This window comes from Gossypium hirsutum, chromosome A09 (genome assembly GCF_007990345.1).
Source record: "Gossypium hirsutum isolate 1008001.06 chromosome A09, Gossypium_hirsutum_v2.1, whole genome shotgun sequence".
Classification (NCBI taxonomy): domain Eukaryota; kingdom Viridiplantae; phylum Streptophyta; class Magnoliopsida; order Malvales; family Malvaceae; genus Gossypium; species Gossypium hirsutum.
In genome coordinates, this window is record NC_053432.1 from 54,885,622 (window position 1) to 54,899,767 (window position 14,146).

A 14,146-nucleotide genomic window follows, 5' to 3' on the forward strand; every position below is an offset into this window, starting at 1 on the left:
GTGTTACAGGTTAAGGTTTAGGGGTTGATGTTTAAGGTTTAGAGGTTTAGGGGTTTAAGGTTTATATTTTATGGTTTAGGATTTAGAAGATAATGGTTAGGGATTTAGGGTTTAGATTAATTAGTGTAAAAAATATATGTTAAAATTTTGAAATGTCATTATTTAAAATAATTTTAAAGTTTTTTTTTGACATATGACTGATTGTTTTTTAATTTATATATTAAATAATTTCAAATTCTAAAGATTTCAAATTTTAAATAATTTTCAAGATTTCAATTTTATCTAATTCTTTTAAATATTACTTAAAGTTTAAAAAATTATTTATTTAAATGAAAAAATTAAAATACTATTATTTAAAATAATTTTATATATTGTTTTTAATTTATATATTAAATAATTTCAAATTTTAGAGGCATTAACGACATTTTATTGACTTTTTAGTGGCGTTTTCGGTAAAATGTCGCAATAAGTGGGATTTAGCAGCACTAAGAAAAGAAACGCCATAATTTTATCCCCAATTTTATCTCCAACCTAGATACCCGAACAACCTTAATTTTTCCCCCTAAAAATTTTCCCCAAACCTAAATTTTCCCTAAATCAAAATCCCAACCCATCTCTGCATCGCCGGAATCGACCATCTGCTGCGTCGTCGTCGTGCTCCTCTGTCGCAACCAATCTGTAAGCAAGACACAACGAGATTAACCCAAAACCCTCACTCAGCTCTTTTTGTCATATTCTTCTCGGTTCTCATTCGTCTCTTTTGGCGGAACATCTTATTGTTTCGAGGGGTTGTTGTTCAGTTTCAAGGTTTCTTGCTTTTATATTTTTACAAGTTTCAATCTGCAGCTATGGGAAAAGCAAAAAAAGCCCCCAAAAACGTGTAAGCTTATTTATATTCTTGTATGCTATTTCTAATTCTTCTTTACATTGTTTTTTTTTTAATTTAAGATTTTATTGGTTCCTTTCCAATTTTGTTGATTGTTATATGGACCAGGCCGAACGTTTCTTCAGCTCTTTTCTTTACACACAATACCTCCTTGGGACTGCCTTATCGTGTTTTGGTTGATAACAACTTCAATTTCTCCATCTAGAACAAAGTAAGCGCTTCGTAGTTCTTGCCCTCCTGAATTTTGTTTTAGGGTTTAATTTGACTATGATAATAGTAAAATTAGGTCTGTTATAAAATGTTTATAATCCCCTCTTGCAAAGTAAAAAAAATAAATTGTAATGTTAATTTTATCCACATGCTCTTTTCTTATGATTCCTTTTCTTGTCATTGATAATTCTTAAACATTTTTCCCCTTTGGTAGTTGGATCTGAAGAAGGGAATGATGGACTGCTTATATACAAAATGTGAGTTATGGAGTTGGTTTTCCTTTTAAACATTACTTTGAATATATTGTACATTTTTCCTAATTGCTTATCACTTGAATATTTACAAAGCTGGAGAACTTGCTGTAAGTTTGCGATCGAAAAAATAAAACATACCCGAGTTCGATTAACATAGATGATTTATCTGTTTCATTTTTGTTGCAGTTGTGCTCTATAACTCTTCTCACAGGACTCTGTATATTGCTTCGAAGTGCAACAAAGATAACACACAAAGCACAATCAGTTACATCCCTTGCTTCAAAGTGGCATGTTTGTGCAACACTAGATTCCTTTGATGAAGGCGAGACCCCGAGGACTCCGGCCATCCATGACCAACAAGTGTTACCACACGTGGGTGCAAATGGTGTATCTGAAGGTGACGATCCCAGTGAAGAAGAAGACGAGTTGGATAACTGCAAGCGGATCCCAGCATATGCTTATAGTACCATTTCAGACCACAAGAGACAAGCTCTAGGTAATATATTTTATGTCACTTTTTTAATTAAAAAAAAGAAGCTGACTGTGTTGGTTTTCGTATAGGTGTTGATTTGCATTGATGGTTGCTTTGATGACAGTGACGTATTTTGAGAAGAATCAAGGTGGGATTACAGTGTATGGGATAGCGTTGGATATGAGCACACTGCACACCATTTTTGGGATTATCATTTGTTCTATGGATACTTGGAAAGACCATTGGTATTTCTTGATTTTCAACTTGATCGATTATTAAATCAAATGCTTTCTTGCACAACTTTTCTAAGATTTTGAGCTCATGGGACAGTTATACTTTATGGGTCTTATTTCTAATCCTCGTATCTTGATATTTGGTAGAAGGAAAATTATTTGATATGTTTATAAAGGAGTTTTTAGTTCCATATATGAAAATTTTCTATTATTTAAGCTCCTATTAAATTAACACATAAGCTGCAAAACCTGGCTGCCACTATTTGGCTCTTTTGATATATTCAATCAAGCAGTAATATATCTAAATCATATTAACCATTAAACAAAATCAATCACACTGTTCACTTAAGTTTAATAAATCTGTCAAAAAAACCTCGATAAATTACCTTCTTTACTATACTTCTCAAGTTATTTTCCACTTTCCCCCCTTAACATGATTTGGCTACATCCATGCTTGTTTTGTCTTTATACTAATTGCTTCTGATAATTCTATTGCAGTGATTGTTATGCATATGCTCTCGACATAGGCTAGAGTAGTTCATGTCGAAGAGTAGTTCATGCTCTAAGAGTGACAGTGACGAATCTTTTAGTGCTTGAAGAAACTAGCTCTGATGACTCATCACTCGCTAAAAAGAAATGAAGCTGCCAATCCCAATTTAAGATGCCTACAGTAAGCAATAAGACAGAAGTGAAAACTGCAATGGAGGTATGTAGAGATTCATTATTGCTATTAATGGACGGCTTTTGGAAAATATAAGTTGATGATGAGGAGTTTCATGTCATTTCAGTTACATCTCATGTAAACACAGATGTTAAATAAAAAATTTTAAAATTTTATATATTTTTTTATCTCAAGTTTTTTTCAACTTCGTTTTATTTACATTACCTCGCGGCCCCCTCTTTCACTCGCTCGCTTCCCATTTCTGATTTTTCAGTCACTCTCAGGTAGTTGTTTCTTTTCTTTCTCTATTTGATTACAAAGAAATTACAATTTTTTTTCCTCTCAGTAAACAAAAGATTTGTTTTTCTTCTTTTTTATGTAGAGTCTATACTCTATTAGATCTGTATTTAATTATTAGATTCTGTTTTCTCCTTCTTCTTTTTCCCCTGATTCTCACATGATTCCGTTTCTTATTTGTTTTGCTTTTTGAGAGTAACAGGTATCTGAAGAATCAGCAAAATGGTTTCCTTTGAAATGAAGTGAGCTTTTATGTTCCATTTTCAGATATCTGGACTTGGTTCTTCGTTTATCTTGGGATTTTTATTTATTATTATGCATGTTGGTAAAATTTTGTAACTACTTTGAGGCAATTTGGGAATGATTTGATGTGCTAATTTATATCAGACGTTAAATTATGTTTGGCAAAGTGTCGAATATATTTCCTTAGAAAGAATATTTTTTATTATTTGTGATCTAGTTTAGTGTTGATATCCTTAGCATTTGTGTTATTCCGACTTGCTAAGATACACAGATTGAGTAAAACTGATTCATTCAAAGAGATATCAGCTGAGTATTTAATACATGCCAGTAATTAAATGTAACCTCACTAACTACATAACAACTGAACTAACTAACTAGTTTGACTAACTATTACAAATAACATTTCTTTTATTCCATAACGTGGCTCCTGCTTCTCGACTTTCTCTGGTTCTGCATGTTACTCCTGGACAAACAACTCCAAGTTTGCTTCTGAATTTGTCGAACAAACCAATGGGCAAAGGCTTGGTCAGGACATCTGCGATTTGTTCTTGTCCAGATATATGGACAACCTCAAGCGATCTATTCGCTACCTTTTCTCTGACAAAAAATAAGTCTAATTCAACGTGTTTGAATTTAGAATGCATAACAGGGTTGCTTGCTACATTGACAGCAGCTGAGCTATCACACCAAACCAGTGCTTTATTATGAACTGAATCACCTAGTTCTGACAGCAACGACTATATCCAAACCATCTCTGCGACATGCGCAAGGCTGCGATATTCAACCGCAGCTGTGGATCTCGACACTACTTGTTGCTTTCGGGAACTCCAGGAAATTGGATTTCCTCCAAGAAACACACAAAAACCGGAGGTGGATCAGTGATCGTCAGTATCAGACCCCCAACTCGCGTCAGAGTAGCCTTCGAGAAGAAGTTTTGAGCTGCGGGTAAATTGTAATCCATAATCTAGTGTTCCTTGCAAGTATCGGAGAATTTGTTTGACAGCTTTGAAATAAGCATCCAAGGGCTTATGCATATACTGACACCCCTTGTTGACAGAAAACGCAATATTTGGTCTCGTGATGATGACATACTGTAAGGCGCCCACAATGCTTCTAAATAAGCGTTCATCCTCCATTGGATCTCCATCATGAACAGACAACTGGCTAGTGGTTACCATTGGTGTAGGAGAGGCCTTCGACTTATCCATGGAGGCTCGTTGAAGTAAATCCACTATGTACTTCCTCTGGCTCAAAAAAAGTCCACTCGGAGTATATGTAACCTCAATGCCAAGAAAATAATTCAAACGACCCAAGTCCTTCAACGAAAATCGATCATCAAGATCCTTGACAAACTGATCAATGCCACAAGAGTCCAGGCCAGTGACTATTATGTCATCAACGTAGACTAAGAAATAGATAAATCGAGACCCTATTCACCGAATGAAGAGAGAACTATCAGCCTTGGAAGCAACAAATTGCAAAGTCAGCAAGAAATCTCACAGTTTATGAAACCATGCACGAGGGACCTGTTTAAGGCTATAAAGTGCCTTGCAAAGTTTACAGACAAGCTGTCGACCATCAGGGTGGTGTTGCTCAAAACTAGGCGATTGTTGCATGTAAATCTCCTCATGCAGGTCCTCATTCAAGAAGGTATTGTTAATGTCGATTTGTCGGAGAGACCATCCTCTAGACACAGCAAGAGCCAAAACTACATGGATCGTCGTTGGCTTGACCACAAGGCTGAAAGTCTCCAAAAAATCTATGCCTGCCTCTTGTAAATAGCCCTTAACAACTAACCTCCCTTTGTAGCGGGCTATCGAACCATTTGCATGTCGTTTAACCTTGAAAATCCACTTGCAACCAACAGCACGATGACCTGCAGGTAATGGTACAAGGTCCCAAGTGTGATTAGCTAATAGAGCCCCATATTCGGCTTGTGCAGCCGCAGTCCAGACAGGACTTTTAAAAGCCTCGGCAATAGTGGATGGCTCTGCTTCATGCAATGTAGAGGAAAATAACTTTGGTTTAAAAAATTCCATTCTTCGAACGAGTTCGGATCGGGTGCCTATTAACAGGAGAGGGTGGCTGTGCAACAGTAACACTGGGAGCATTAAACGTAGACAAGTTGGCCAACTCTCGTGGTGAAGGGACCGAAGGGACAGGACTAGGAGAACTAGGTTGCTGTGTGAAGGAGCTAGAAGAAGTAGGATTCGGTGATGCCACCACAGGAACGTGAGAGTGGTGATGATGAAACCAAACAGGAGGCACAGCTGTGGGTAGAGAAAACCTAGCCTGAAATGGAAAATTTGTTTAATCAAACAAAACATGACAAGAAACAACAATACGAACATTCTCAGTAAGACATTTGTAACCCTTCTGATTAGGACTAAAACCAAGAAAAACACATTTTTTAGATCGAAATTGAAGCTTATGCTGCTGAAAAGGCCTCAAGTACGAAAAACATTCACTCCCAAACACCTTCAGTTGAGAGTAGTCAGGTTGAGCCTTATATAGTTTCTCATAAGGAGTTTTATGTTGCAAAACATGCGTTGGTAACCTGTTGATAAGATGGACAGCATGAGAAAAAGCAAACGACCAGTATTCCAAAGGTATTGACGCCCGAGCTAGTAGAGAGAGACCCATGTCAACTACATGTCGATGTCTTCTTTCAGCGACCCTGTTTTGTTCTGAGGTATACGGACACGTTAGGCGATGCTGAATTTCCAGTTGAGAAATATTAGCGGATAAGGAATGATACTCAACCCCCCATCTGTCTATACAATTTTGATGTATGCCCCAAATTATACTTGAACCATCTTGTGAAAATGAAGAAAACAACGAACTACTTCTGACTTGGATTTAAAAAAAATAACCATGTATATCGGGTATACATATCTACAAAAGAAACATAGTATGAAAAACCATTGGAGGACACATGTGAAGGACCCCAAACATCTGATGCCACTAATTTAAAAGGAACTGAATACACTGTTTGTGAGGTACCAAAAGGCAACTTGTGAAATTTTCCAATCTTGCAAGGTATACACATAAACTGTAAGTTGCTATGCTTGAAAGAAACATTAAAAAAATTCAAAATAGGAGGAAGAGTATTATGACAAGGATGGCCAAGTCTATCGTGCCAAATTTCAACGGATGAAGGAGTCTAAACATTGCATACAAGAGGAGATCCAGAGCTCGAAGCAGAACTAGGTCTGACAGGTAGATCGAGAGAAGTCAAATCTATACAAGCCATCATGCATATGACCCTCCAGTAAAATCTTTCTTGTCTGAATGTCCTTCATAAAACACAAAAAAGGATGAAATTTGAAAAACACCGCATTATCTCTTGCAAATTGACCTACGGAGATTAAATTTTTACAACCTGTAGGAACATGTAGAACATTTTTGAGGTGTAATAGTCGGAACCAGCAGTAAAGGTAGAAGAGCCTATATTAGCAATGGAAACGGACTAACCATTACCCAGGGCTACTTGGCTTGTACCTGTGTAATGAGAAGCACTGTTGAGGCTAGTCATAGTCGGGGTGATGTGATTGGTAGCACCCGAATCAGGATACCAAGTTTTATTAGCCACATAAAAAGGCAAACACTGAGAGGAGGGCAGAAAGGAAGGCATCGAACATGAGTTACAGCTGTGAGTCAAGGAGCAATGGGAAATAGGAGCTTCATCAAGACGATGGTAGTTTAAGGACAGTGAAGAACTCGAATCAGGACCTGAAAACTCTCATCAAAACGGTAATAACAAGTCTGCACCAAATGTCCTATTTTCCCACATAATTGACACTGTGGTTTAGAACGAGACCACCCTCGACCCGAACCACGAGCATGGCCACGAGACCATCCACGAGTTTGACCCCTGTGTCCATGATTAGAACCACAATTAGATGCAGAACCAGTATTATCGAGAAAACCTTGCTGTGATCGAGACACCAAGTTGGCTTGCAAAGAAATGTCAGTTAAGAGAGCCAATTGTCTTGCTTCACAATCAAAAAGGATCTCAGTGACCAGCTCAAGACTTATTGGAGTGGCAAAAGCAAGAACCTGAATGGATTCAAACTCGATAGGAAGGCCAGCCAAAATAACACTGACCTGTTCTTGTTCCATAACCAGGCTACCAGCTGCAGTCAGATTATCGCTTAAACTCTTGACCTTGGAGAGATAATCTTTAACGGTAAGATTGGCTTTCTTTATCGAGTATAGCTCATGACGCATACTGGAGGGCTTGATATTGGACCTTGCACCAAATCTTCTGTCAATGGTCGTCCAAATTTCAAGACTGGTCTTAGCCGCAATTATATGCACCAAAACTTCATCAGAAACTGTGGACAGAAGCCACGAGGCCAGGAACTTATCCTGCTTGTTATGTACAAGAAACGCAGGATTGGCTACAAGATGACCATCAGCACCAGATATAAAAGCAGGGGGAGGGAGAACTATGCTTAAGACAAAACCTTGAAGACCATAGCCTTCAAGAATCAATAGCAATTGATGCTTCCACAAAAGAAAAGTCTTCTCACTGAGTTTAATAGTATCATGTTTGGCAAAATAATGAACACTAGTCGAGGGAAGAACTCTAGGTTGATGGACAGCTTCATCAGGATTGGTAGAATGCCGAGACATGTTAACAGTGGGCACAGCGTCAGTAGCCATTAACGCGAGGGAAAGAAGAAGGGAAAAAAATTATACCAAGAAACCCTTGGCTCTTGATACCATGCTAAGATGCACAGATTGAGAAGTAAGCTGATTCATTCAAAGAGATATCAGTTGAGTATTTAGTACAACATGTCAGTAACTAACTTTAACCTCGCTAACTACATAACAACTGAACTAACTAACTAGTTTGACTAACTACTACAAATAACATTTCTTTTATTCCATAACACGACTCTTCATTTGATGGATACATTTATGCGTTAAAGATCCCATCTTCTTATCTTGATATACGCTATATTTAACAAACCTTGTCGGGTTTCTTACTTGTCATGGTACTGCTGTTTTATATTAGGATAACCCGATATTAGTATATAAATTTGATTGCTTATACTTAAGATGCACAGTTTTATGGTTCCACAAGTCGACGTATCATTGCATCTTTCAAGCTATTTTTATCTCGAAAAACTATTCATGTGATAAAGTGCTGAATTTTTCAAATATATTTATTTTTTTAGGCTCACATTAAAAAGATTATGCAAGCAGATGAAGATGTCGGGAAGATTGCATTAGCGGTGCCTATTTTAGTTTGTGAGCAGCTATAACTTTCTACGGTTTGCCAAAATAATTCTCTCATGCATGTATATTACTTCATCACGCTTCTTTCCGTTACTTTGCAGCAAAAGCATTGGAATTGTTTGTACAAGACCTTTATTGAAGCAATGGTTAGCATGTAGCAATCACATGTTTTATTATTATTACTATTATTATTATTTGGATGTAATGATGTAACTTAGTTGTATTCCAACTAAGTTTGTTAGTGGTAGTAGGTGGTGATTTATTTTAAGTGGATGTAATGATAAAACTTAGTTGTATTCCAACTAAGTTTGTTAGTGGTAGTAGGTGGTGATTTATTTTAAGTGGATGTAATGATAAAACTTAGTTGTATTCCAACTAAGTTTGTTAGTGGTAGTAGGTGGTGATTTATTTTAAGTGGATGTAATGATGAAACTTAGTTGTATTCCAACTAAGTTGTCAAGTTGTAAGCTTGTATAAATAGGCTTTATGCCATTTTAAAAAAATGAATGAATTCAATCAAGATTTCATCCATATACTCTCTATTTTAGCTTTGCTTAAAATTTATTTCATTTTTCTTCTTTGTTTCTGCCGCAAGTCTCGATTCTTGCTCGGCAAGCTTTTTGTTGAACCTTGCTATTTGTTGCACTTAGCTCCAACAATTGGTATCAGAGCCTATTTCTTAAGGGATCTGTTATACAAATTCATGGCTTCATCAAGCTTTTCACCAGCTGCACCTCAAGTCTTCAATGGAGAAGGCTACCACATATGGGTGGTTAAAATGAAGACCTACCTACAAGCTTTCGATCTGTGGGAGGTAGTCAACTCAGATGTTGAACCAGAGCCACTTAGAGGCAATCCAACAGTGGCTCAAATCAGGCAGCATGCTGATGAGAGGACCAAGAGGCACAAAGCCATGTCTTGCATCCAGAACTCAGTGTCAGATGTGATTTTCACAAGGATTATGGCCTGTGAATCACCAAAACAAGCCTGGGACAAGTTGCAAGAGGAGTTTCAAGGGACAGAGAGGACAAGGCAGCAACAGTTGCTGAACTTAAGGAGAGATTTCGAGAATTTGAAGATGAAGGAAGAAGAAACTGTCAAGCAGTACTCTGACAGGATTATGGCTGTGGTTAACAGCATAAGGCTCCTTGGAGAGCAGCTCAAGGAAGCTAGGATAGTGGAGAAGGTTATTGCAACTCTGCCCGAGAGGTATGAGGAAAAAATCTCATCTCTCGAGGACTCAAGGGACCTGTACACCATCTCCCTGACAGAGTTGATCAATGCTTTATATGCTCAAGAGCAAAGAAGAGCAAGCAGACTGGAGGAGCATCAAGAAGGTACCTTTCAGGCAAGAACAAACACTGCCTACAAAGGCAAGAAGGCCTGGAGAGACAAGCCAAGGACTGATGTTGCAAGAAAAGAGGGTCAGACTTGCAAGCACTGCAGAAGGGCTGGTCATCCAAAAGAAAAATGCTGGTTCAATCCAGATGCTGTATGTCAGCATTGTAAAAAGAAGGGTCATATTGAGAGAGTCTGCAAGAGCAAGGCCAAATCAAGGCAGAGTCAGTTTCAACAGAAGAAAGCTGAGGCTCGAGTAGCTAAGGAGGACAGTGACCAAGAGGAGCAAGTCTTTGCTGTGTTATGCTCAGCTGCTCAAGAAAGGTTCTCATCTGGTTGGCTTCTAGACAGTGGATGCACCAACCACATGACACCTGATGCTGCAATCTTCAAGTCTTTAGACAGAAGCTGCAGAACTAAAGTCAAGATAGGAAATTGACATTTTATTCAAGCTGAAGGCAAGGGTGATGTGCTGATATGCACCCCCACAGGTGCCAAAGTGATTTCAAATGTGCTTTTGGTGCCTGAAATTGACAAAAACCTGCTCAGCATAGCACAGTTGCTGGAGAAAGGTTATTCTGTTGTGTTCAAAGATAACCAATGCCAAATCAATGATCCAAGTGGATCCAAGCTGATGGCAGTTCCTATGGCTAATAAGAGCTTTGTAGTTGACTGGACCAGGGAGTCAGATATTGCCTACACAGTCACATCAGATGAATCCAAGCTTTGGCATCAAAGACTGGGACATGCCAACTTCAGATCGATGGCTCGAATGGTCAGAGAGGACTTGGCTGAAAACTTCATCAACTCAGTGGATCATGATGATGTGTGTGAAGTGTGTCAGCTAGGAAAGCAGGCCAGACTCTCATTTCCCTCGAATCAAGCCTGGAGAGCCTCTGAAAAACTCCAACTGGTACACACTGATGTGTGTGGCCCTATGAGGACTGAGTCATTAAGTGGAAACAGGTACTTCATACTGTTCATTGATGATTTTTCAAGATATTGCTGGCTTTACTTCCTAAAATAGAAATCAGAGGCAGCCTCAGCGTTTTGGAAGTTCAAGACTGCTGCTGAGACTGAAACAGGTTGCAAGCTGAAGTCCATAAGGTCTGATAATGGGACTGAGTACACCTCAGCTCAGTTCCAAGCCTTCTGTGATAAGGCAGGCATCAAACATCAACTTACCAACACATATACACCTCAGCAAAATGGTGTAAGTGAAAGGAAGAATAGGAGTTTGATGGATATGGCCAGGTGCTTGATGATTCAGAAGAATCTGCCTAAAGCACTATGGGCAGAGGCAGTTAACACTGCAAACTACATTCAAAATAGGCTTCCAACCAAGGCCTTGGATCAGAAGACTCCATTCGAAGCCTGGTTTGGATTCAAGCCATCACTGGCTCATCTGAAGGTCTTTGGATGCATCTGTTATGCTCATGTACCTGCTGTCAAAAGGGACAAATTGTCTGAAAGGGCTCGACCTGGTATTTTGGTGGGCTACAGCACTGTTAAGAAGGGCTATAGGATCTTGGATCCTTCAACAAAGAAAGTGTCAGTCAGTAGGGATGTGGTATTTGATGAAAAGTCATGTTGGAACTGGTAAAAACATGAACCTGAGGAAGTTTCAGAAGAACTTGCAGCAGATCAAACTGAGCCAGATCAAAATGTTCCTGAAATGGACATTGATGATGAACCAGTTAGAGGAACAAGACCATTGACTGAGATTTATGAAAGAGCTCATGTAGCCATAGCTGAACCAAGCAATTTTGAAGAGGCTGAAGCTCAGCAAGAGTGGAAGCAGGCAATGGCTGAGGAGATTAGCATGATTGAGAAGAACCAGACTTGGGAATTAGTTGAAAGGCCAGTCAAAAGGAAGATAATTGGGGTGAAATGGGTTTACAAAGCCAAGCAAAATGCTGATGGTACATTGAACAAACTGAAAGCAAGGCTAGTTGTCAAGGGGTTCAGTCAGAGGTATGGCCTGGACTACCTGGAGACCTTTGCACCAGTGGCCAAGCTAGACACCATCAGATTACTGATTGCCTTAGCAGCACAGCTCGAGTGGAAGATCCATCAACTCGATGTGAAATCAACCTTTCTGAATGGTTTCTTAGATGAAGAGATCTATGTTGAACAACCACAAGGGTTTGAGATAGCTGGCAGAGAGCATATGGTCTACAAACTGAAGAAGGCCCTATATGGCTTAAAACAGGCTCCAAGGGCCTGGTACAGCAGAATCGATGGCTACTTGACTAATTTGGGATTCGATCGAAGCAAGAGTGAGCCAACACTTATGTCAAGAAGCAAGGAACACAAACACAGCTCATTGTATCCCTATATGTTGATGACCTGCTGGTGACAAGAGGAGATCGAGCAGTGCTGGTCGATTTCAAGACCAAGATGCAAGAAGTATTTGAAATGTCTAATCTAGGGGAAATGTCTTATTTCCTTGGAATGGAGGTGACTCAAGCACAAAATGGGATATTTCTAAGTCAGAGAAACTTTGCCACAAAGATTCTGACCAAGTTCTCCATGCAAAACAGTAAAGCAACTAAAACACCTGTTGCTGTTGGAGAAAAACTATCGAGCCAAGGTGATTTTGAGAAGGTTTGTGAAACAACCTACAGAAGTCTAGTTGGTTGTCTGTTATATTTAACTGCCACTAGACCAGACATAATGTATGCTGTAGGATTGCTCTCAAGGTTCTTGCATTGTTGCAATAAAAAGCATTTACAAGCTGCTAAGAGAGTGCTTAGATATGTCAAAGGCACTTTGAGCTATGGTTTAAGGTACAGCAAGGAAGGAAATCTGAAGCTGGTTGGCTACACTGATAGTGACTGGGCTGGCTTGATAGATGACATGAAAAGCACCTCAGGGTATGCGTTCAACCTTGGTTCAGCCATGTTTTACTAGAGCTCGAAGAAGCAAAGTCTGGTGGCTCAATCTACTGCTGAAGCAGAATATGTGGCAGCTGCAAGTGCTGTCAACCAAGCCATTTGGCTAAGGAAAATCTTAGCTGATTTGAAAGTGCATCAAAAGGAAGCTACTGAGATCTTCTGTGACAACCAATCTTCAGTTGCAATTGCTAAAAATCCAGTGTTCCATGGAAGAACAAAGCATTTCAGCATCAAGTTGCATGTTGTTCGAGAAATGGAGCAAGCTCAGGAAGTGAAGCTGATCCATTGTAATTCTGAGGATCAACTTGCAGACATTTTGACTAAAGCCCTTAATGTCACAAGGTTCGAATGTCTAAGAAGGAAGCTAGGTGTTTGCTCCATGCAAACCAAGGAGGAGTATTGAAGCAATGGTTAGCATGTAGCAATCACATATTTTATTATTATTACTATTATTATTATTTGGATGTAATGATGTAACTTAGTTGTATTCCAACTAAGTTTGTTAGTGGTAGTAGGTGGTGATTTATTTTAAGTGGATGTAATGATAAAACTTATTTGTATTCCAACTAAGTTTGTTAGTGGTAGTAGGTGGTGATTTATTTTAAGTGGATGTAATGATAAAACTTAGTTGTATTCCAACTAAGTTTGTTAGTGGTAGTAGGTGGTGATTTATTTTAAGTGGATGTAACGATGAAACTTAGTTGTATTCCAACTAAGTTGTCAAGTTGTAAGCTTGTATAAATAGGCTTTATGCCATTTTAAAAAATGAATGAATTCAATCAAGATTTCATCCATATACTCTCTATTTTAGCTTTGCTTAAAATTTATTTCATTTTTCTTCTTTGTTTCTGCCGCAAGTCTCGATTCTTGCTCGGCAAGCTTTTTGTTGAACCTTGCTATTTGTTGCACTTAGCTCCAACAACCTTTGTGATCATACGTATGAGATTGCTATTCAGAGGGGAGCAAAAACCATGAATTCATTGCATTTGTAATTGAATAATTAGCGTTTTCTTTTTGTGCCGTGCAATATCTGTGGTCAACTTTAAGGTTTGATGTTCTTTTCTGCATTTATTATGCATAAATGTTCTTTGAATGCTTTGTTTCAAATTTCTTGATTAGTCTACATGTATTAGCGATGTAGATAGGAACAAAACAAATACAAAATTCCTTGAAACTGTCCATTCTTAATTTACTGGAAACATTGCTAGAAACTTCAATTGTCTTTTGAATATATTATGCTTTCTTCTATTATCTTTCCTCTGTAATAAGTCATGACTTATTGGCTTGCAACGTTTAGATGTTTTGTTGTTTTTATTAGTTAGCACTAGCAACTCATAAGCATATGACTTAAATAAGGCCTGGCACAAGACCACCACCAATCCTTCCTGACAATAGTGATGCTGTATTT

The 14,146-nt window shown here is 38.5% G+C and overlaps 1 long non-coding RNA gene across 4 annotated transcripts; it reads left to right on the plus strand.

Annotated features, from left to right (window-relative positions):
- The first annotated feature begins 496 nt into the window (after positions 1 to 496).
- On the plus strand, positions 497 to 3,461 carry LOC107888866 (uncharacterized). 4 transcript variants are annotated; one of them, XR_005901620.1, is made up of 7 exons: positions 500 to 880; positions 995 to 1,097; positions 1,311 to 1,353; positions 1,537 to 1,846; positions 1,947 to 2,067; positions 2,554 to 2,761; positions 3,216 to 3,461. It is a non-coding gene; the product is annotated as an uncharacterized lncRNA (long non-coding RNA). The 4 variants fall into 4 exon arrangements; XR_001681526.2 differs by having other exon boundaries at positions 503 to 880; positions 1,912 to 2,067; XR_001681527.2 differs by having other exon boundaries at positions 497 to 880; positions 2,554 to 3,461.
- The last annotated feature ends 10,685 nt before the right edge of the window (positions 3,462 to 14,146 follow it).